This window comes from Rhodnius prolixus, unplaced genomic scaffold (assembly GCF_049639745.1).
Source record: "Rhodnius prolixus isolate KJV_2025 unplaced genomic scaffold, Rpr scaffold_3, whole genome shotgun sequence".
Taxonomy (NCBI): domain Eukaryota; kingdom Metazoa; phylum Arthropoda; class Insecta; order Hemiptera; family Reduviidae; genus Rhodnius; species Rhodnius prolixus.
The window spans coordinates 30,586,148-30,607,740 of NW_027411603.1; the positions used below are offsets into that span (position 1 = coordinate 30,586,148).

A 21,593-nucleotide genomic window follows, 5' to 3' on the forward strand; every position below is an offset into this window, starting at 1 on the left:
CCAGACTTGGCTCCCTCGGACTACTATTTGTTCCCCAATATGAAGAAATGGTTGGCGGGAAAAAGATTTTATTCAAACGAGGAGGTGATTGCAGAAACGAATGGCTATTTTTCAGACTTGGACAAATCCTATTATTCAGAAGGGATCAACAAACTAGAGCAGCGTTGTACGAAGTGTATAAGCCTAAAAGGAGACTATGTTGAAAAATAAAAAAGGGTTACCCCCAAAAATTAAGTAGTTTTTATTTTTGCGCGGACTTTTCAAACGACCCTCGTACAAAACTTTTTAAACTATACGCTGATATATAAATACTAACAGTGTTCAAAATTTTTATGATTTTATGAATTCAGAAAGCAATAATGAAGTATATACTTATCTATTTCGAAGGTTTTGTAAGGTGTATTGAAATGGCTGTACAGTGCTATAACCAAAATATAACGTCATCAGTACTCCAAAACTACCGTAAAATTAATTTTTTCTCATGAAGATATTTTGAATAAAAATTCAAATTTGTATAAAGGTAAAAACTGTATTTCAGTTCAAATCAACTAAAAAAAAAAATTGCATTTTAATTACTTACTCAATGCTGGGTAGCGGTACCCAAAAGTATCGTAAACTATTTTGTTCATTCCCTAACTAGAGAATATTTTCTAAAAAATCACGAACTATGAATAAATCAAAACTTTTATTTAAGGAAAACTGTAAATAGAAGATTTGTACCTCTTTCAGTAGTTAGAGAAAAATTGGATCATTGAACGGAGAATCAAATTAAATATTTATTTTCAATCATCTAAATAAAATAGATTTCTTATAATAAAATATATATTATGTTCAGAATAGACTCACAAAAATGGTACTACGTGAAATGGGTAGGGGCTTGTAGTACGTAAACACATTATAGGGTTACAAGCATTAAAGACATATATATCTTTTAACTCACTCTAACATGAAAGATTGTCAAGGCTGTGGTATAAATTTCGGCAGGCTAGAAAAAACAAAACATTTGACCTATAACAGGGCACCGACAGGGCTAGATTTCCATCAGTTTATTGAGTTACTTTATTTTTATTTATTACTTGAATTGACAAGATTATACAATTTCAGTTCACTTTTTGTGCAATCGAATCGTTAAAAAATCTTTAAAGAATTGTGTGTTAAAATTAATATAACAAGCTCGCTATTAAGGAGGCCTGGATTTATTAAATCTTTTGGAACCTTAAAATAAATTGTTTCGAAATTGATATACAATAACGATTTAGCACAAAATGAACAAGCAGAAGATACTAGTTGCAATTATTTTTTTATTTATTTCTTATTTTATGAAGTAAAACCGCTGTCTGGAGTTCTACCTGGACAATAGACTAACTTGGAATCCACACAATTGACTGAAAAGATAAGAACTGAACAGAAGATTCAACTGAGAGCACTTCTAGAACCAAACTCCTCAGTGAACACCCAAACCAAGCTGACATTTCCGGATTACTTCTACATCCAACATGAACATGCGGAGCAGATCTATAGGGATCCACAAAAAACTATGTTAGATCCAGAGAATATAGTCCTCAGACAAATCTTCAATACTCCTTTCTGCGTTTCCAATGATACCCTACATTAAGACTTCAAGTTATTTTTTTAATTTCGGTACAAATCTACTCACGATTCCTTTCCTTTCATCCCTCACTTATACGTACCACCACAACTTCCAGAAGTTTAAAACTACAATGGCGGAATGATCTCGAAAGATAAAGCCGTAACCCAAAAGCAATGGCTCTTTTATCAGGCCCCAGCGGATGTGGCAACTACGAGGGTCGTTTGAAAAGTCCCTGCAAAAATAAAAACTACTTAATTTTTGGGGGGTAAACCTTTTTTATTTTTCAACATAGTCTCCTATTAGGCTTATACACTTCGTCCAACACTGCTCTAGTTTGTTGATCCCTTCCGAATAATAGGATTTGTCCAAGTCTGAAAAATAGCCATTCGTTTCTGCAATCACCTCCTCGTTTGAATAAAATCTTCTTCATATTGGGGAACAAAAAGTAGTCCGAGGGAGCCAAGTCTGGAGAATAGGGGGGATGTGAAACGAGTTGGAACCCTATTTCCATTAATTTTGCGACCACAACTGCTGAGGTGTGAGCTGGTGCGTTGTCGTGATGGAAAAGGACTTTTTTGTGGGCCAATCGTGGGCGTTTTTCTTGCAGCTCGGTTTTCAAACGGTCCAATAACGATGAATAATATGCACCTGTAATAGTTTTACCCTTTTCCAGATAGTCGATGAGGATTATTCCTTGCGAATCCCAAAAGACAGTCGCCATAATCTTTCCGGCCGAAGGAACGGTCTTCGCCTTTTTTGGCGCAGATTCCCCCTTGGTAACCCATTGTTTAGATTGTTCTTTGGTCTCAGGAGTGTAGTGATGTATCCATGTTTCATCCACAGTGACGAAACGACGCTTAAAGTCCTGCGGATTCTTCTGGAACAGCTGCAAACCGTCCTTGCAACACTTCACACGATTTCGTTTTTGGTCAAGCGTGAGCAATCGCGGCACCCATCTTGCGGATAGCTTTGTCATGTCCAAATGTTGATGCAAAATATTATGTACCCGTTCATTCGAGATGCCCACAGCACTAGCAATCTCACGCACCTTCACTCTTCTGTCATCCATCACCATATCATGGATTTTATCAATGATTTATGGAGTAGTAACCTCAACAGGGCGTCCAGAACGTTCAGCGTCACTTGTGCCCATATGGCCACTCCGAAAATTTTGAAACCACTTATAAACTGTTCTAATCGAAGGTGCAGAGTCACCATAATGTTTATCAAGCTTCTCTTTAGTCTCCTGAGGTGTTTTGCCTTTCATAAAGTAGTGTTTAATCAACACACGAAATTCTTTTTCGTCCATTTTTTGAAAATCATTCGACTTCCTCGATTCAAACGAATGCCAAACACAAAGAAATAGACCGATCTGGCTGAAACTTGGTGTGTGTTCTTCCAGGAGATGCTACTAACTAAACATAACCTCGATACGCGCCAGTAGTGCTATCTCTCTGACTTTGCACGTATTTTTCAAACGACCCTCGTAAATGACAATTTTATAAAGTAATAAAATTAATTTTAGCTCATTTAAAAATAAGTAGATTTGTTATTTGGGAGCCCCTTACATTTATAAAAAAAAACTTACAAAGTAACTTGTGCTTCATATGTTTTTATTTAAATATACATTTTTCGTTGTTAATTGTTTTTGAAAAATTAAAATTTTCCTCAATTCTCTTTTCGAAGCTTAATGCAGCGAGAGTGCATTTAAGCATTCTTCTCGCATTTCACATAATATCAAATAATTTTGACAATTTTTTTCAACTAATTGAATAATCAAATTGTTAATCAAACTCCTTGACAACTTTTAGTAAAACTTCATATTCTTCTGGTTCAGAAAATATGTACTCTTTATCTTTTTAGAAGACCGAGTTTCGAGTTATCTTTTTCCTTATACTAAAAGATTATAACATTTTGGTCTCACTATTGTAAGAACATTTGTTTGAATTTTTGTTTATTTTAAAATTTTTTTGCTTGAATTTGTAGATATTAATTTTTAACAGTATTGAAAAATGCGCAGATTAACTTAAAATAAATGGTATTTCTTATACTGGATATTAGAGCGTCTAGATTCTGCTTTGTTCTGGTTAAAGCCAGCGATAAAACCTTTTAAAGCACGATAAGTTTGTTCAAATTGTGTATACACTACTTAAACTGAGAAATTTTGACTTCCCATCCAATATCAATAATTAATTGAACACAATTTTAAATTTCTCCTGTATAATATCCTTGTGTAAGCATTTTCTTTTAATAAAAAATAATGATAAAAGTTACGTTCATGTTTAGTTAGGTTATCATTCATTTCGGCGCTGAGCCCCACAATGGATCAATACATTGCTGAGAAATTTACAATTCTAATTATCTTTTTGAGAATTTTTAATAAGACCTAGTGTTAATTATTGCTAAGTTTATTTCATATCCTGCTTTAATATTCTTTATTGTGTTAGCACTGATTTATAAGAAGAAATGGCTTTTTAAACAAATGAATTTTAGCCGTAAGTCTTGGAAGAGTTGGTTTGTAAAGAGGATAACAGTTATCCAAACGATTCCGTCAAGTGAGGTGTTAGGTTCTCTGACTGAGTATAGGAAGGGAATGCAGCAGACAGAAAGAAGAACTTAACAGTTCTGAGCTCAGGCAACAAATAAAGCTGTTGGTTTAAGATTCATGAATAGTATATGATTCTTTTGTATCTAACAACAATTACTTTTTGCTTTTAGGATATGAAAGGGTGACGGATACATTCCGAAAGTATATTTTCCCCACTAAAACTAATTGGATGGACTAATTGTTATACTAAATTTTGTGAAGGAAGTTAAAATTTCACTCACTAGTGGGCAACCCTGATTAGAAAATTTGGGAGATAGCCCTACGAGGAGGAATAACAAGTTCTAGGAGGGAATTAGACGTAGAACTTGGTAGGGAGAACGGATAGTATGAATGTAATTACGTCAAAGTTAGGTAAATGCCATTAAAGGTGAAGGTAAATGATAAGACGTAGTATGAGAGATAGTCAGGCTAGTCGCTAGACGTTTCCAGCAAAAGGCAAGAAAGATTCTATTTCCTGAGGTAAAATTGATTACAATTAGAATTAATTTTGCTGTAGCATCAGAATTGATCTAATGAATGTAAAAAGTTGCATTTCTGAATGGATAACTGCTTGAGCAGATTTTCATGGGAATGCTTAAGCAGCATATTGGTAAAAATGATAGGGACAAATAGAAATATGTATTGTGATTCTAATTTCGAATCCCGATATAGGAATTGGATTTTATTTAAAGAGAAATTTAAGTAAAGAACGTCTTCGCCATCCATGAAACAACTGTACTAGTAACTGGGACGTAAAGCCAGCCTGAAACAATAGGCGCTGTTCTACATAACTGGGGCAGAAGTTTTCAGCTAGACAACGTAATAACCCTTCAATTCTAGATCTCAGTCTTCGTTTTCTCTTTCTAATATTTCATTATTTTTCTTAAAAAAAAAAAAGAAAACCTCTAGTGAGCGTTAGTAAGCGCATGGTGTGTCTTTTTGCTCATCATTAACAACAAAACCAATTCCAAGGCTGAAAACAGCTCGTCAATAAAATAACATGGTAATAAAGTTCATTTTTAATGTTGACAGATGCGGCTTTAGAAATGTATAGATTTATGCGCCCATTTCTTACTGCACTATCTACAACAGATTCTGTAACAAAGAATTGAATAATTGATTCGCTCTCCTGAAAAAAAAAAAAAAAAAAATTGCTTCGTTTGTGTTTATAACAGATCCTCATGAATCGCTGTTATTCGCACAGCTTTTTTTATATTCTAAGCATTAAACTGAGTGAAGGGATAAATTTCAAAGTTTAAGCTAAAAATAAATTCGACCTTTGTGTTTAACCTATCCGTAGTACATCTCTTATAATTTTGTTTCGGCCTTATTTACTTGATTTATTTACAATTCTTGTGATATAAGAATGTTGCTAAAAAAATGTGTAGTTAGGAAAACATGCATTTTATTCATTGTTTCTTTTTTTTAAACAAAATAAAGAAGAAGGTAATATTTACAAACAGTATTGCCAACGTACGAAAGCAAAATAAATATTGTAACGAAGTTGACCTGGGCGGAGAAGAAAGGCCTAGATTGTTCTAGAGGTTGAACGACCAAAGTCAGTAACAGGCCGCCACTGCATAAACAAGAGGGGCGGTATCTACTTGTGGCAGAAAAGAAAGGCCTAGATTGTTCTAGGGGTTAAGCGACTAAAGCCGGTAACAGGCCACCACTGTGTAGACAAAAGGGCCGGTCTCTACCTGAACTAGAAAGGAAAGGGCTAGATTGTTCAAGGAGTTAGTGACCTGTGTAAAAGCCAGCTAAGAGAAAGGCCTCAGTTGGGGTGGTGGCATATGTGTTTCCCAGCCAGTGATTGACAGGTGAGAGTGAGACAGACGGAGTTGGAGAGAGACAGAGAATGGGAGGAGGCGGCTCACAGCTGAGGTGGTGGCAGTATGTTTTCTCCAGCCAATGAACGTCAGGAGGGCGTGGAAACTTATGCTCAGAGAGTTGGAGGAGGGCAGTCCCAGTTGGAGGGAGGCACGCAGTTAAAAGGAGGCAGACACAGCTGGAGAAGTCAGTTTTTTAAGCAAGTTTTAAGGAGTTATTAGTGTTTATAGTTTTAATCAGTTAGTTTTGAGTGAGTCTTTGAGAGACAGTTTTGGGAGACACTTTGGAAGTGATAGTTTTGAGAGAGTCAGTGTTACGGAGTGCTTCAGTGTTAGCCAGTTGGGCTGGTAGTCAGTTCGTGAGTAGAGCTTTGCTAGTGCGGTTGAGTCTAGCGCAATTCGGTGCAGTGTGGACCAGGGGTCAGTCGTGGCGTTAGTTGCTAGTAAATGTTAATGTTAGTTAATGTTAATGTGTGAATAAATCAGGTTATTACTTACAACTTTAGCGAGTTTTATTATTTAATCAAACCCACATATTTAATAACTAGTGGCAGGCATTAGTTGTGTAAGTAAAGTTTTTGGAAAAACTTTACAATATTTACAAAGAATATGTAGAATCACATTGTTTAGCAATTGCAAGCCATTCAACATGCAGTGGCTCTCCAACTAATCCTGTCCAATTATTGGCGAGTAAATCTTAAAGTGCAAAGCCAATCTCGTGAACCGAAATTAAATCTTCAAGGTAAAATACTTTTGAATCAGAGTAAAGATTTTATTGGGAGCATACAACGTTTAATGTTCGACTGTCATGCTTGGATGATCCCCCACAGTTCGACTTAGTAAGTCCAAATAGGTTACTTTGTTGTTCATTGATAGTTTTGATTGTTTGTTCAAGTATCTTACAGCGTTTTTTTGGTTTTTCTCGTTTTAAGACTTGGCTGCATGGATTCCACGTAATTACGTGCGCAGTGCAGGGTATCTATTTCCTACCATTGCCAGTCGTGGAATCAATGAAAGTAATTACAATAAACATCAATGTAATAATTATAATATTATTATTATATAATTATAATAATCAATAAACATTGCTCTTATTGCAAGAGCTAGAGGACAGATGGCACATCTAAGAGCAAATGTTTTGGTCTAGGTCTTTTGAACGTTAACTTTCATTTTCCAAAATTCGTCAGTACTTGGCGCCAGAATAGCCGAGCATTTGTAGAAGAGTATCGCGAAGCTAATACGTATTGTGGTACTGAGTTCAGTTCCCGGTTTTAGGCCTTGGATTTTATTTAATGGTTAATAAAAGAAATTTAAAGTAAAGTATGTTTGTTATTTATCCCAAATTCAACACCTAAAATCGGTAGTTGGACGTAAAACCAATTACTTCAATTTTTGTTTTCGTTTTACTTCGACATCATTGTTTTTAAATACTAATTGCGACTTACTTAACCCTTTTGAGAAGAATATATCAACTTTTCAACCAAAATTTAGACATTTTTCAGCGCACTCCGGTACGACAAAGTGGTTTTAGAAATGGCTTTATGTAAATTTTAAGGAAACTTCATGAATTAATCTCTCGCCTAGTGTCCTCTACGAAGAGATTTTTTTTTTTAATCATTTACTTAGTTACCCAACATATTTTGCGTTATAAGCAACAATGATAACAATAAATAACATTCACATATCAGAGTGGAGAAGTTACCCAGCGGTAACACTCTAAATACTACTGACCCTCTTAATCAGAGAGGAGATCGCGAGGCCCACTGTCTTTTAAGACGTCTGGAAGTGTTGTCTGGAAATGTTCTTGAAGATAGATGCTGTACCAGTGGATTGTGATGTGTTTGAATGTTAAGATGGAATTTTCTGTATCGTGTTTTTGCAACTTGTGTGACGAAAGGAATGTTCAAGTCTGTGGGAATGGTTTGATTGGTGACGTAGAAAGGAGCGTTTACTATAGAGCGAAGAATTTTAGATTACAAGGACTGGATCCTTTGCAGATTTGAACGTTTGGTTGAACCCAAACGACAGTTCGATGCCATAAGCCCAGACTGGCTTTAATATATTTACATATATAAGTCTTTTGTTGTCCAGAGTGAGTTTTGATCTGTAGAGTAGTCTTTTCAGTTGTCGGAAGCGTCTTTTGAGTTCTATTCTCTTAAGTCGAGTATGAGGGTTCCATGTAAGTCTTCTGTCAAGGTAAAGCCCAAGGTAGCAGACTACGTTGGCTACTGGTAAATGAATAAGATTGTAAAAGGGACTCAAACATTGATACCCGAAACAAGGTGTTAATGTACCGTGTAATTGTTAGACCAATGTTGCTATATGCCTGCCCTACATGGAACTTGACCTGTAACACCAACTTCAAAAAGCTACAAATAATCCAAAACAAGTTCTTAAGACTGGCCACCGACTCACCCAGATACACATACATCGAGACGCTCCACAAGAATACCGACTCCACTTACATCAAGGACATAGAAATAGTACACACAGATTTTTCACCAAACTCCATGACACTGACATACCTATTTACAGCCAGACAGGAACATATGACATCAACTTGAAGTACAAACATAAAAGAGTGAAGAATATACTTAGCCTATAATTTAGGATTATAATTAGGCTTCAACATTTTATTTTTACCTTTTAGAGGTTTTTATTTATTTTTCCCTCTAATCGAATTGTACTCCATTACTATCCTGTGTATATATGCGATAACTGTGTAGGAGTTAGAATGCACAAATTGGTACTCCTGTATATATTTTGTACATATTTTTGTAAATAAATAAATAAACATTAAAAAAAAAAAAAAAAAGAGATTGTAAAAGACAGGAGGAAGAGTGATGCGTCGAAGAGTGAAGGTAATAATTTGAGATTTTGTTTCGTTTACTTTGATAGCCCATTTCTAAGAAGGTGAGGTGAGACTGAAGGTTTCTATGAGCTATTATTGGGTCTTTGTCAGTAGATAAGTTGGCAGTATCGTCAGCATAGGTGAGAAGAGTAGTTTGAGGATGAGTAGGTATGTCTGAGGAGTAGATTGTGTACAGAATGGGGGCCTAGTATGCTGCCTTGCGGAACTCCAGCGTCAGCATGGCTGAATGGAGAATGAATAGTTCCTACCTTCACTCTAAAATGTCTGTCAGTCAAGTATGATTTCAAAATGAGGAAATAGGCCTACAAAGAGAAGAACCAATAATGAGTCCATTGTGTCAATTACAGACCGAACCCTGGTTTACTGTGAGGTAATGCAGCAGTATGGCTACTTATCTTTCAATTACGCCCCTTCAAACTCAAAAATTCAGTGGTTTATTAGATTAACTTACTCCGAAACCTGTCTGAATAAGAATTCTCAAAGAATAAAAGCGATTAGGACAGGAATTAGCTGAGTGTTTAGCTTAAAATGGACTCCATCGCGGAGATTCTGGGTTTGAATCCAGCTTAGATTTTCTTTTCTTACGAGCTCACTGACCAGTGAAGAGTAATGTTCTTTGTGACGATAGATCACAGTCCGGAGGCCGGCTGTGCACGGAAAATTGCCGTAGATGTTGACCCACTATAAATTAAAAAAAACAAAACAATCAATCAATAAAAATAAAAGTGATTATTATTTAATCAATCAGTATCAAAGATTCAGAAAGACAGAGGAAACGAGAATGATCAAAGGCTAGAAAAATCATTGTTTCATAATCAAACATGCTCCAAAATGGTATCTGATGAAAACTAAATTGACAAAAATTGGACACAATCATAATATTTTCCAATTGTAAGCAGGAAAACAACAACAGCTTTTATTTAACTTTGATAGTCCGTGGGATCTGATACCAATAAAATGAAATATGAACAAACTTTGCAACTAGAGTGAACAAAAAATGGCACACTATGATTAAACAACCAAACCCAGCCACATTGATAACTCAATAGAATCACAATTTATTTATTTATTGAATAATAGCAAATTCACAAGGGACTATTGATCTAGATAACATCAGTTTTATTGCAATGGTGGAAAAGCTACAAAAACATGTTTAAATTTATTTAATTTTGATATGAATATTGTATTCATATTAAATATGTACGAGGTGTGGCTATTAAAGAACGAGACTGATGCTGCTACAGAAGAACTATGCATGTGCCAAATCCTAACGACCGACAGCTGAGCAGCGTAAAGCCTTCTCTTTCGATTGTGCAGCGTCTCACGTGTTTGTAGCGAAATCTGTCTGACCGAAACCGTCGTTTGTGTACGAGGTGTTTCGTTTTACCGAAAACATGATACTACACAAGTAGTAGAGCAACGAATTGTCGTGAAATTTCACTTGAAACTTGAGTAAAACCGCTACTGAAACTTATCTTTTATTAAAAGAAGTTTATGGAGATGAATGTTAATTACGTGCGCAAGTTTTTGAGTGGTTCAAGCGTTTCCAAGATGGCCGAGAAGACGTCGGAGATGACGTCCGCCCGGGTCCGCCCTTCCACATCCAAATCGGATGAAAATATCGATTATAATTAATCAACATTACTACAGTGAGTTGCTTGCTCAACTCCGTGAAAGAGTAAGGAAAAAAAACGACCCGATTTGTGGAAGAACAAGTCATGGGGTTCTCCATCAAGAGAACGTGCCAGCTCACTCTGCATTGTCTGTCAAGACGTTTCTAGCCAAGTAACAACATCCCAGTTTTAGGCTAATCGCCTTATTCGGCCTGACCTGACCCTATATAACTTTTGTCTGTTCCCCAAAATCAAATCTGCATTAAAAGGAACACGATTTCAGTCCGTTGAAGCTGTGAAAGAAAGAGTGGCACGCGTCATGCAGGAGCTCACAGAAAAAGACTTCTAGCACGGTTTCGAAAAATGGTAAATTCGCATGGAGCGTTGTAGGTATAGGGGAGGGGTGTATATTGAAGGTGATAATAACTAAATATGTATAAATTTAAAATAAAATGTTTTACAGCAATAGTCTCGTTATTTAATAGCCACACCTCGTATGCAGGAACAATTGCGGTTGATGCGAGAGGTGGGCAGAAATGTTGAAACATAATTTAAATAAAAAGATACGATTTTAATTAAAGAAAAGTATTGGCTCCTTCTAAAAAAAAAAAAATAATAATGACAAAGATAAATGAAAAACAGAAAACGCGCATTAATTATTACAGTGTGTTGGTCACAAGTATTTAAAGAGTTAATTATAATAAAGCTTCAAGCAATCAAATACTAAAACAAAAAATATTAGAATAAAAGAGCAGTTTCAGGAGTGTGTAAAAGTGAACCGTAACAAGGAGGTAATTCAGTTTTTAATTTTCTCTTTAACAACAACTAATTAACAAGTTTTATTGTATATATGTCCAAATACATATACATATATTTTAAAGCGTGCATCTGTGGTTTTCTTAAGCAAGGGTCTATCATCAACTCTCGTTAGAGACTGCACTATCCATATCACAGTGTCTATGATGTTCTTGAAATTAATCAATCGAAGGGCATTCAGTCGGATTTGAAACCTGGATTCTTCTACAGTAAAAAATTAAACTGTGGCTGTGTCATGGACACGGCCGTGTGTTGTACGGGAATACGTTTACTATAATGATATTGGGTCGAGCTAAGTGGTCAACTTAGTTCAGTTTGTTTGGTAACCAATTTATCACAAAGGTAAGCTTAGTACCTACAATACATGGAGCGCATCCTAGTGCGAGTATTTATAACTTCAGTTCAATCTTTTCCAGTTACTAAACACTAAGACCAAGCTTGGATACTCTGTTTGCATTATTAATTCATTAATTACTATTATTAGAGGTGTGTGAAGAGTTGAATGTGGGTATTTTAGCACGCTAAGTTGAACTCACTAACTTTGTCGTGAACTTATTGTATAAGTAACAGGTCTGCCAAGTAACAAGTTAGGTATATATACATACCAAGTTCTCTTTTTAAGGTTGACAGGGCTCTCTTTGGCTGTTCAGTTATGCAATTATTAAAACACAGATTTAGTTAACATTCGCGGTCGTTATGTAGAGTGTCCGTTAGACGGAGGTTCTTTTATGTAGTGGTAAAACGGGGAAATCCAAAAACTGTCCATAAATGGAGGTGGTCGCTAGTGAGAGTGTCCCCGTTATGGGAGGCTCGACTGTATACATATACAGGGTGATCCATTTAAAACGTACCAATCGCTAATAACTTTTTAGGAAAGCGGAATTTCGAAAAAAACCCACGAAGTAAACTATGTTTTTTTGGTCTAGTTTTCAAAATTGTCCACCCCCCGATGCTGTATCTTTATTGTTGGCGGAGTTAAGGGCAAAAACCTGATCGGGGTTGCATAAGGACCACTGGTTTTGACAATTATTATGAAAACTACATAAAAAACAGTGAAAAATGACGTTAACCCCGTTTCGATATCCCTAATATTAGTTGAGATATTTAAGATCAAAGTTACAATTTTATCTATTCGTGAACGGTTTTCAATATTAATTTTCCACCAGAAATACACGTTTTGGGAGGTTCTCTGACTGCAAAAAATGTTATTGGTGACGCAAAGAACAAAAATAATAATATTTGAAGATTTTAGAGAATGTAGAGAATGTAATGGTTATGAGAGAATCAAGATAAATTTGTTTTATCATCAAATAAAAGCAACCACCACAACATTTTAATGTACCCCGTATGCAAGACTTCTTGGCCTATGATTACGGTAAATTTATCCTGATTCACTCACAACCATTACATTGCAATAAAGTTTTTTAAATCTTCAATTATTATTATTTTTTTTGTTCTTTGCGTAAAAAATAACATTTTTTGCAGTCAGATGACCTCCCAAAACGTGTATTTCTGGTGGAAAATTAATATTGAAAACCGTTCACGAATAGATAAAATTGTAACTTTGATCTTAAATATCTCGACTAATATTAAGGACATCGAAACGGGATTAACGTCATTTTTCACTGTTTTTTATGTAGTTTTTATAATCATAGTTTACTTCATGGGTTTTTTCAAAATTCCGCTATTCTAAAAAGATATTAGCGATTGGTGCGTTTTAAATGGATCACCCAATCCATATTTTTTTTAAATATCTTTTGATTAAAATCTTATTACTATTGAATTTGATAATATCAGACCCGGAAGGATAGGGATTTTAGATCACCGAAGAAAAATAAGAGTCCTGATTCATCCGAGAGTTTCTAACAAGACGCTTAAGGCTAATCCAAAACTAATCAGACTAACCCACAGTGAGTGCTGCAAACAGATCTCTTGAGTAGCAGGAGCATAGGCTGTCTGACCAATCTACTCCACGGAATATAAGTTAATCCAAACTTACGTCCGTCCATCTGTTTGGTTAGAGAGTATGATTGTAATACAGACTACAGATGGATTCACGTTTGCAAACAGTTGTAGGAAAGTTAAGCCATTTAATTACAGTACAGCCTTGATTACAGTTCACAGTACAATTACTTTTCTATTTTTATAGCGTGTTATTGAAAAAATCTTAGTAGATATTTTTATAGTAGGGTTTATCACCTAATCTCTTCCAGATGCGCCACTGAACATATATAAATAATATTATAACCTTGTATAATACAAAACGTTATAAATTAATAATTTTCTTCTTCTTCATCTTCTTATTCTATGTCTTAGCTCTTATGGCTTTCAGCGTCGAGCTTTAGATAGAATTAATAATTATACAAATTAGTAGCCTTTTTATAACCTTTTTTTGATTAATGAAGAACACCTATTCTATCGCAACATAATTCTAAGCAATTGTAATAAATTTTTATAATTTATTAATACTCGTATTTCATAACTCAGAGTATCCTTTGATACTGTAACAGTATTAAATAAAACTTTCATTAGCGCTGACGCAGTTTAAGTAGAATTTAAGATGATAAAAAGAAAAAAGATGCAGAAAAATAATAGAATAGAAGCTGTTCAAAAAGTCATTTGATGCGTAACAAGTTTGTAGAGTGGTTCGGTAAACGAAATTTCAATCAAGTAAATACACTTAAACTACACCATGTGGGTTACACACTTTTACTTCAAGATACAACTGTCCTAACTTCGAAAAAACCATGAACTTTATACATCTTAGGGGGAAAAACCACTTTTATTGCATTCAACAAGTTCCATATTCCTTAATGTTACTCACTTGTGAAAATGTTAAATTATGTTTATTTTTAATTTAGCCGAAGTAGGTAATGATAAGACTGACCTTTTATCATTAAGTAACTCCGATTAGCAGATTGTATAAATTTCTAATAAATTTATTTTTTCTGCAACCATGTAGGGAAGTTCTCATTACTCAATTAAAATCAGCTGTGTAATGCCCAACTTCCCACACTAGTGGGGGGAAATTCCCATTAGTGTCACTTTCCGCACAAGTGAGTGGAAAAACTTTATTGTGCTTCCTTGATATAAGAAGTTTTGTTATTAACATAAATATTTTCTGTAAAACCCTAATAAGCTTATTTAAATTTATTTTATTTAAATAATTAAAAAACGAATATTAAAAAATAAAATAAAAATTGAAAGGAATATAGAAATAAAAATAATACTTTAATAAATAATTAGATATTTTTAATTATAACAGTTAAAAAGGTTATAGTGTTACCTTATAGAAATTTAAAATGGATTCTAGTGATGCCTGTTTAGAAAACACTCCTTAATCAATAAAAGAAACAGCAGAAAATGTAATAAGTAATGTAAATACGTAAGTAATGTAAATAATTGTAATATAACAATAAATGTTTATAATAAATAAATTACTTTTTGTAGACTGTAAAAATGGAATTTTTAATTTTATTAGTTAATAAATGGTTGCAGAAAAATTATAATATTTAACTCTAGTTTAAAGTATTTTCCTCACACTCGGCAATTTGCACTTGCACTCGCATCGCTTCGCTCGCTCGTGCGTGCAAACCCTGTCTCGCGTGAGGAAAAGTACTACTTTCCACACTTGTTAAATAAATAACTATTAATCAAATTTCTTTATCAAAAATTATGATCTGGGAAACTATTTTTTTATTTTAATTTTAACAATTTTATTTTACGTGTTAATGGCTGAGGTTCCTGAAGCATGCCCAGTGCATTGTCGATCTTCTGACAGAGTTCTCTTGTTACAGAGAACGCTGAAGACCATCTGATGAGCTGTAGTATCTCTTAGGACTTCTTGTAAACTCCTTGCATTATGCATGATTGTATAAAAATACAATGTTAATTATTTTGTTCATTTTCTTGCGATTCTTAACTATCCATTCTACAAAATCTTACTACATGCAAGAGCATACAGACTTGTTGTGGCGTGGAGGTAGCTAAGTTCTTCGAAATAACCTGCAGGACTGTTATATAAACTTAAAACCAACCTCTATAATCCTTATTACTTTGACCTTCATAAGCGGTCAGTAGTTTCAGGTCGGTCAGAACCAATCATAACTTTTCCACTAGACGGAATACATTACCTCAGGTATACCTGAATGGAATTTCACTTCCACTGCTGTCCAGATCGCTACTTAGGATTATACATCGACAAACTGCTCACTTGGAGCCCCTACTAAAAAGACTAGAACTCTACATACGATTTAAACCAGTATCAATGTTACTTAGAAGACGAACAAAACCACCTCTACGTTACAAACTTATCTAATTACTTAACATGCCGAACATATTGGGGTACAACTGTATAGCTCTCGCTAAATCTATTCCTTCAAATCAAAAGCACTGAGAATAATCATTAATAGCCCTTCTATATGGCAAATATTATTAACCTAGTAACAAATACCCAACATTTTTAACATTGCATTTTGAATGAGAAGTTACTTTAAGTATTGCCCAAAAGCCGATCTCCAATATCTACGTAATTTACAATTTAAAACAGTATTTTGGAGGCTGAAATTTCCCTAAAAAGAGCGTTCGATATAGATTTACTAACGGTCAACTGATATTCTTTAAACCAGAAACTAAAATTACAACATTTATGTTGACTTTATATACAATTTATATTGAATTCAATTGATTTGTTTAACATTGAAATGTTTGAGTTTTGTATTGGGCTTCGAGTTTGTCTTTAGACATAACTTGAGATTTATTCGCTGATGGCTAAGCCATATGACGATGAAGGGAGCCACGGTAGCCGAGTGGTTAGAGGCGAGACCTGCGAAGCTAATATGTATTGTGGTACTGGGTTCGATTCCCGGACTTAGGCCTTCGTTTTTATTTAATGTTTAATAAAAGGAATTTACAGTAAAGTATGTTTGCTAGTTTCCTCCGTCCACGACACCTAATTGGTAGTTGGACGTTAAGTCCCGCCTGAAAAAAAAGGCGATTACTTTACTTTACTTTACTTACTTTTACTTTACAATTTATATTGATAAGAAACATATTTTGTTGATGAAGAAGTGGCATTCAACATAGAAGCCAACCTCACCATCTTTAGAGCACCTCTATAAAGAATTTGACTGGTATATTCTTTTAAAATTGATTAAAACCAAATACGAAAACTAATATTCGACACTCCGTTCTTAATGCCAAACTCATTACCTGCCAAACTTGGTTCCTCTTCTCTTTCAAAAAACACAGATATACACGTCAAACTAAATTTCTGTTACGGTGCGTTGGACGTGTATACTCGTTGTGAAAAATATAAAATTGCCATTAACTATGAAAACTCGAAATTTTAATAAAATACAATAAGAATATTATTTGGTGGGATGTTTCCTTTATCTTACCTATAGAACTGCCAAGTATTTTATACGGGGAGTGGAGGGAGTCAGCCAAATGATAAGTGGTTGGTACATGTTTGGTCTCCGCATTAGAGATTGGGAGTTACGCACACAAATAGAAGCTCTCAACCCTTGTGCAATGCCGTTTTTACCTTAGATAGAGGTTCAGACCTCACTACGAGCATGATTTCATTTTGCACAGAATTCAATGCTCTTTTCTTCCTTGTAAAAGCTCTTGCGTCCCTAGTTAACTAGACAATGCATACGTGAAGAAGCGGTGCAAAATTTTGAATGAGCACAGAATACTCTGTAATTCTCAAGCCCCCAAAGATTGCAGAAAAAGTCGCTTGCAGTGACTACGTATTATGACGTTGTAAACTTTTGGTTGTTTCGCCCAACGTTCGACGTGTATACACGTCATTGTCTGATTGTCTAATTTCCCACACTGTGGGTTTTTTTTAAACCAAATTTCCACGCTCAACTGGTAAAAAGAGCCACATAAACTATCATTACACATTAACTACTGTCCTAATTATAGTTATTTGAAGAAATTCAGTGTAGCAAAATAAACGTCCATTTTTTTTTCAGGCGGAGCTTAACGCCCAACTACTGAATTACTACACCAACTTCTGCCCCTAGTTTACAGTTGTAAGTTACAACTATAAATTAAATTTAAGATAAATAAAAAAAGAGAAAGAGATGGAATGAATAAGGAAACGTATCTGGACCAGATAGTTTTAGCAGGAGGTTGGTTTAAATGTAATATTACTAGCCGGAAAACCTATTTCCTAAAGAATTCATTACAATTTGACTATAATCTTATTTAGTAGTTTAAGCATGTGACTTCCAACGTATCCCACTTGGTACAGGCTAGCGCTTTTCAATCAACTCAAATCTTGGTAAAATAAATCTAAGCTTTAGATAAGTAAACTCTATATTTTACTCGATTTCATCTTGGGCAAACTAAATCCATAAAATAAATTATAGCGCCAGCATCAATACTTTACTTCCAAAAGTAAGACTTCAAAATTTTTTTTCCTCCCTAAATAACTTCATTAGGAGAAAGTTGTCATGGTAACAAAATTGGATTAAGTCTGTACAGTTATTACTAAAATTGTCGCTTCCTAATTGTGGCAGTCTTATAATACTAGTACTACTACGAGTTACCTCGTTTTTCATTTAAATTTTCCTTTTTAGTAAAATATTTATTAAATTGCAAATAAAAGATTCAAAATTTTGGATAGCCATAATGGAATAATTAGAAGGAACTTAATGAGAAGTATTATCCCCTAATGGCACTCGTAAACGAGGGAATTAGTGAGATACGAGTAAATCTACGCCCTACAATCTGGAAAGCAACTTGTATTTCTCTTTCAATTCACAATATATTGAAGATGTTCGCAATTTCGAACAGCATTAAGCAGAACGGTTGTTTGAATATTGCGGACATGTAATTTCATTTCAATACGGCAACGACTGTTTGTAATTTTGCAATAAAGTAAGAAAAACATTTAGCTTGAACTTGCACTTTCATCTATAGTTACAGATGGTAACCATAAATATAATTCACAACTTATTGCAATGTTAAAAATTTTGTGAGAAATGGTCCTATTCCTTCTCAGAAGGCTATAAATAGAATTTTCTTTAAAAAACCATTCAAAAGAAAGTTATACAGAGTGAACCAGTAAGTAATGTCCATAGGCCTACTGTGTGCAGTACATCGAAAGTGGAGTTCAATGACGTATTGGCCAACTTTATATTTTCCACTGTTCTTGAGTGACGTCACTTTTAATTTTTTTTCTAAAATCATTACTTTTTTCCAATAAAAATGTTATTACTCAGAAAGTTTTAGTCCGAATTCGATTCTGATGACACGGTTAGAAAGGCAGATAAATTTTCTAAAAATTGATACCATTTCGAAGCATAAGTTATTCTCCAAACAGCCTCAATCTTCCTCCTGGATACTGGAAAAATAAAAGTAATCGAAATTTTTAAGAAAATTCATTAGACCCTTACGTGATCATTATCAGACCTAGGTACTGAAACTTTTTATAAAAGTTTCCTTGTCTAATGGGCTTTCAAACTGTAAATCATTTTCCAGGATTCCTTTTATCTTCGCATGAGAAATTACGTTTGTTTTACAAGAAAACGTGTTCACAAGCACTCAAAAGTGTTAGTTTATCAAGTTGTTTAATTCATTGAAAACTCTTTTAGATGGACCAGTAGTCAATTTTTAAAGTAGATTGTCTTAAAATAAGGAAATCAAAGGTTACAAATTGCACTTTATTTTTCCAGCATTCGGAGGAAGATTGAGGCTGTTTGGAGAATAATTTATGCTTCAAAATGGTGTCAATTTTTAGAAAATTTATCTGTCTTTCTAACCGTGTCATCAGAATCGAATTCGGACTAAAACTTTCTGAGTAATAACATTTTTATTGGAAAAATGTAATGATTTTAGAAAAAAAAATTAAAGTGACATCACACAAGAACAGTGTAAAATATGAAGTTGGCCAATACGTCATTGAACTCTACTTTAGATGTACTACACACAGTAGGCCCATGGACAATACTTACTGGTTCACCCTGTAGATCTATTTTTGGAAGATTAGAGAAAAATCTACTGAGGAAAAAGTCCAGAAAAGTTAGAAAATTCTTTTGAAAAACCGAATCTTTAATCCTCTTTAATATTGTAAAAAAAAAAGTCAGAGGTCTGTACTTTACACCAAAAATTACTCAAAACAAGTGAAATATCGATTAAGTAAACTAATTAAATTCTGATCTAGAGATTATAATCGATCAGGTAATGTCCTAAAATAATCGTCTAAAAAAAGAGAAATTAAAAAGCCGACATCTACTTAAAAGACTTTTAAAAAACAACAAAAATCTAAAACGTAAATAATGAAATCAATTACTTAGTTTTTTAAAACAGGGAAAAGTAGAAGATGAAAATAAGTTAACAAAAAGCAGCCATATTTGTTAAGGATTTTCGATCTACTATTGATTGAATCATCCAAAACAGGTTGAATGAATTATCTTAGTGAAAATAACAAAAATTGAACATGTAATTGCTTATTAATTTGAGTAAATCATTCATGATGAACGGCTAACAGAGTTACATTATGTTTTATAAAAGTAACTTACTTGTTTTTAAACATTTTTACTTCATTTAATCCAACCTTGTTTTATTTTTTCAATTTCTGTTATTAGTTTTAGCGGTGTAACTGTAAATATCCTTTCAATTCACCAATTTTTTATCATTTAAACATCTATTATTTATTTGTTTTATCCACTTATTGTTCTTTTGTTTGTATATACGTGATTTAGAAGTTTATTAATTTTTTAATTCAAGTTTTTAACTTGTTTTCCTTTAAATTGCTTTTTTAATTTACTCCATAAGTTTTTTTTTATCAAATAAAAGCTAGAAATATTAATTGACTTCATTTTGTTCCCCATCTTACGTAAATCAACTATTAAACAGAATTTAAAAAATAATAATGATGTTATACCGTCAGCTAATTCGCTCCAGGATTGATTACGGCTGCTTTCTCTATGGGGATTCCGCTTCTACACATCTCCAAAAGATTGACCGCATCCAACACAAAGCCCTTCGTACATGCCTGGGCGCTCTCAACTCAACCCCCATTAACGCCTTACTAACGGAGGCGAAGGAACCTCCTTTGAAAATAAGAAGGAACCTACTAGCCTCGCGCTACATCGCTGACTGACTGCCCTTGTTGAATCAACCCGTCATTCAGAAAATAAGCAGACTAGCTCCCCGAATCCTCACTGAAAGGTATTGGTATAAAAAAAGTACACCAATTCTTGTACATCAGTTCTGGTCTCTGTCGCAATTCATGCTGTCCCTACACCGGAGTACCCATCTCCCAACATTTTCTTTTGACCTTGAGTGTACACTGGGAGCTCCAGAATGTGTCATAACTAACTTCTACCAGTACGATAAAAGTATCCCTGAATCGGCAAATAATGAATACTTATCGGCAAAACTAAATGCCAGGTTCCCAAGTGCGTACTTCCTCTACACTGATGGGTCTAAATCCCCTGAAGGGGTGGGATGTTCAGTGTATGACCCGCAAACCAACCTCAGTAGACTATATAAGTTACACCGCCATGCCTCAGTCTTTTCGGCTGAACTCACTGCCATCAATAAATGCGCAAATCTAGTGACCTCGACAGAGGCACAAACAGTTGTCATACTTTCTGATAGCAAGAGTGTGCTCAACAAGCTTATATGCCCCGGGCATAAAGTCGATTTCACGGTGCTCGAAACTGTCCACCTCCTGAAGTGAGCGGGTCTTAGCGGAAAGACAGTTCGATTGATATGGATTAGGGGCCACTCAGGGATAACTGGCAATGAAATTGCAGACTCTAAGGCAAAAGAGGCAATACGCCTGGAGAATCTAAAGCTCGAGAAACTGTTACCTTCAGATAAAAAGAAATTCTCTAAACGTTCCTACTACAGGGCATGGTCTATAGATTACGAAAAATCAAAATATGCCAAAGGTAAATTTTACACTTCACTGCAGCCGACAATACCTAAAAAACCGTGGTACTCTGACTTCGCAGAAGGTAGAAAGTTCACTACTACTTTGATTCGACTGCGCTTCAACCATAACTTCTCGCCCCACCATCTCAGCCGTATAGGAATTTCAGTCCCTCCAATTTGCTCTTGCCCTTCTGATACACTTATAGACGATTGCAATAGTCACCAGGATGATAGGGACAAACTGTGGAATGCAGTCATCAAAGCGAAATGTCCACTTCCTGCCAACCTGCATACCATCCTCACAGAACCAATATTCGAAACGTATCTGACTACTTTCCAATTCATTACCAAAAACAAAATCAAACTTTGAAAATAAAAATAAAAACAT

At 34.6% G+C, this 21,593-nt stretch overlaps 1 protein-coding gene across 3 annotated transcripts in view; it reads right to left on the bottom strand.

Moving 5' to 3' along the window:
* Dh31 (diuretic hormone class 2) overlaps window positions 1-21,593 on the bottom strand; it is a 297,142-nt gene that overhangs the window by 158,259 nt on the left and 117,290 nt on the right. The window lies entirely within an intron of this gene.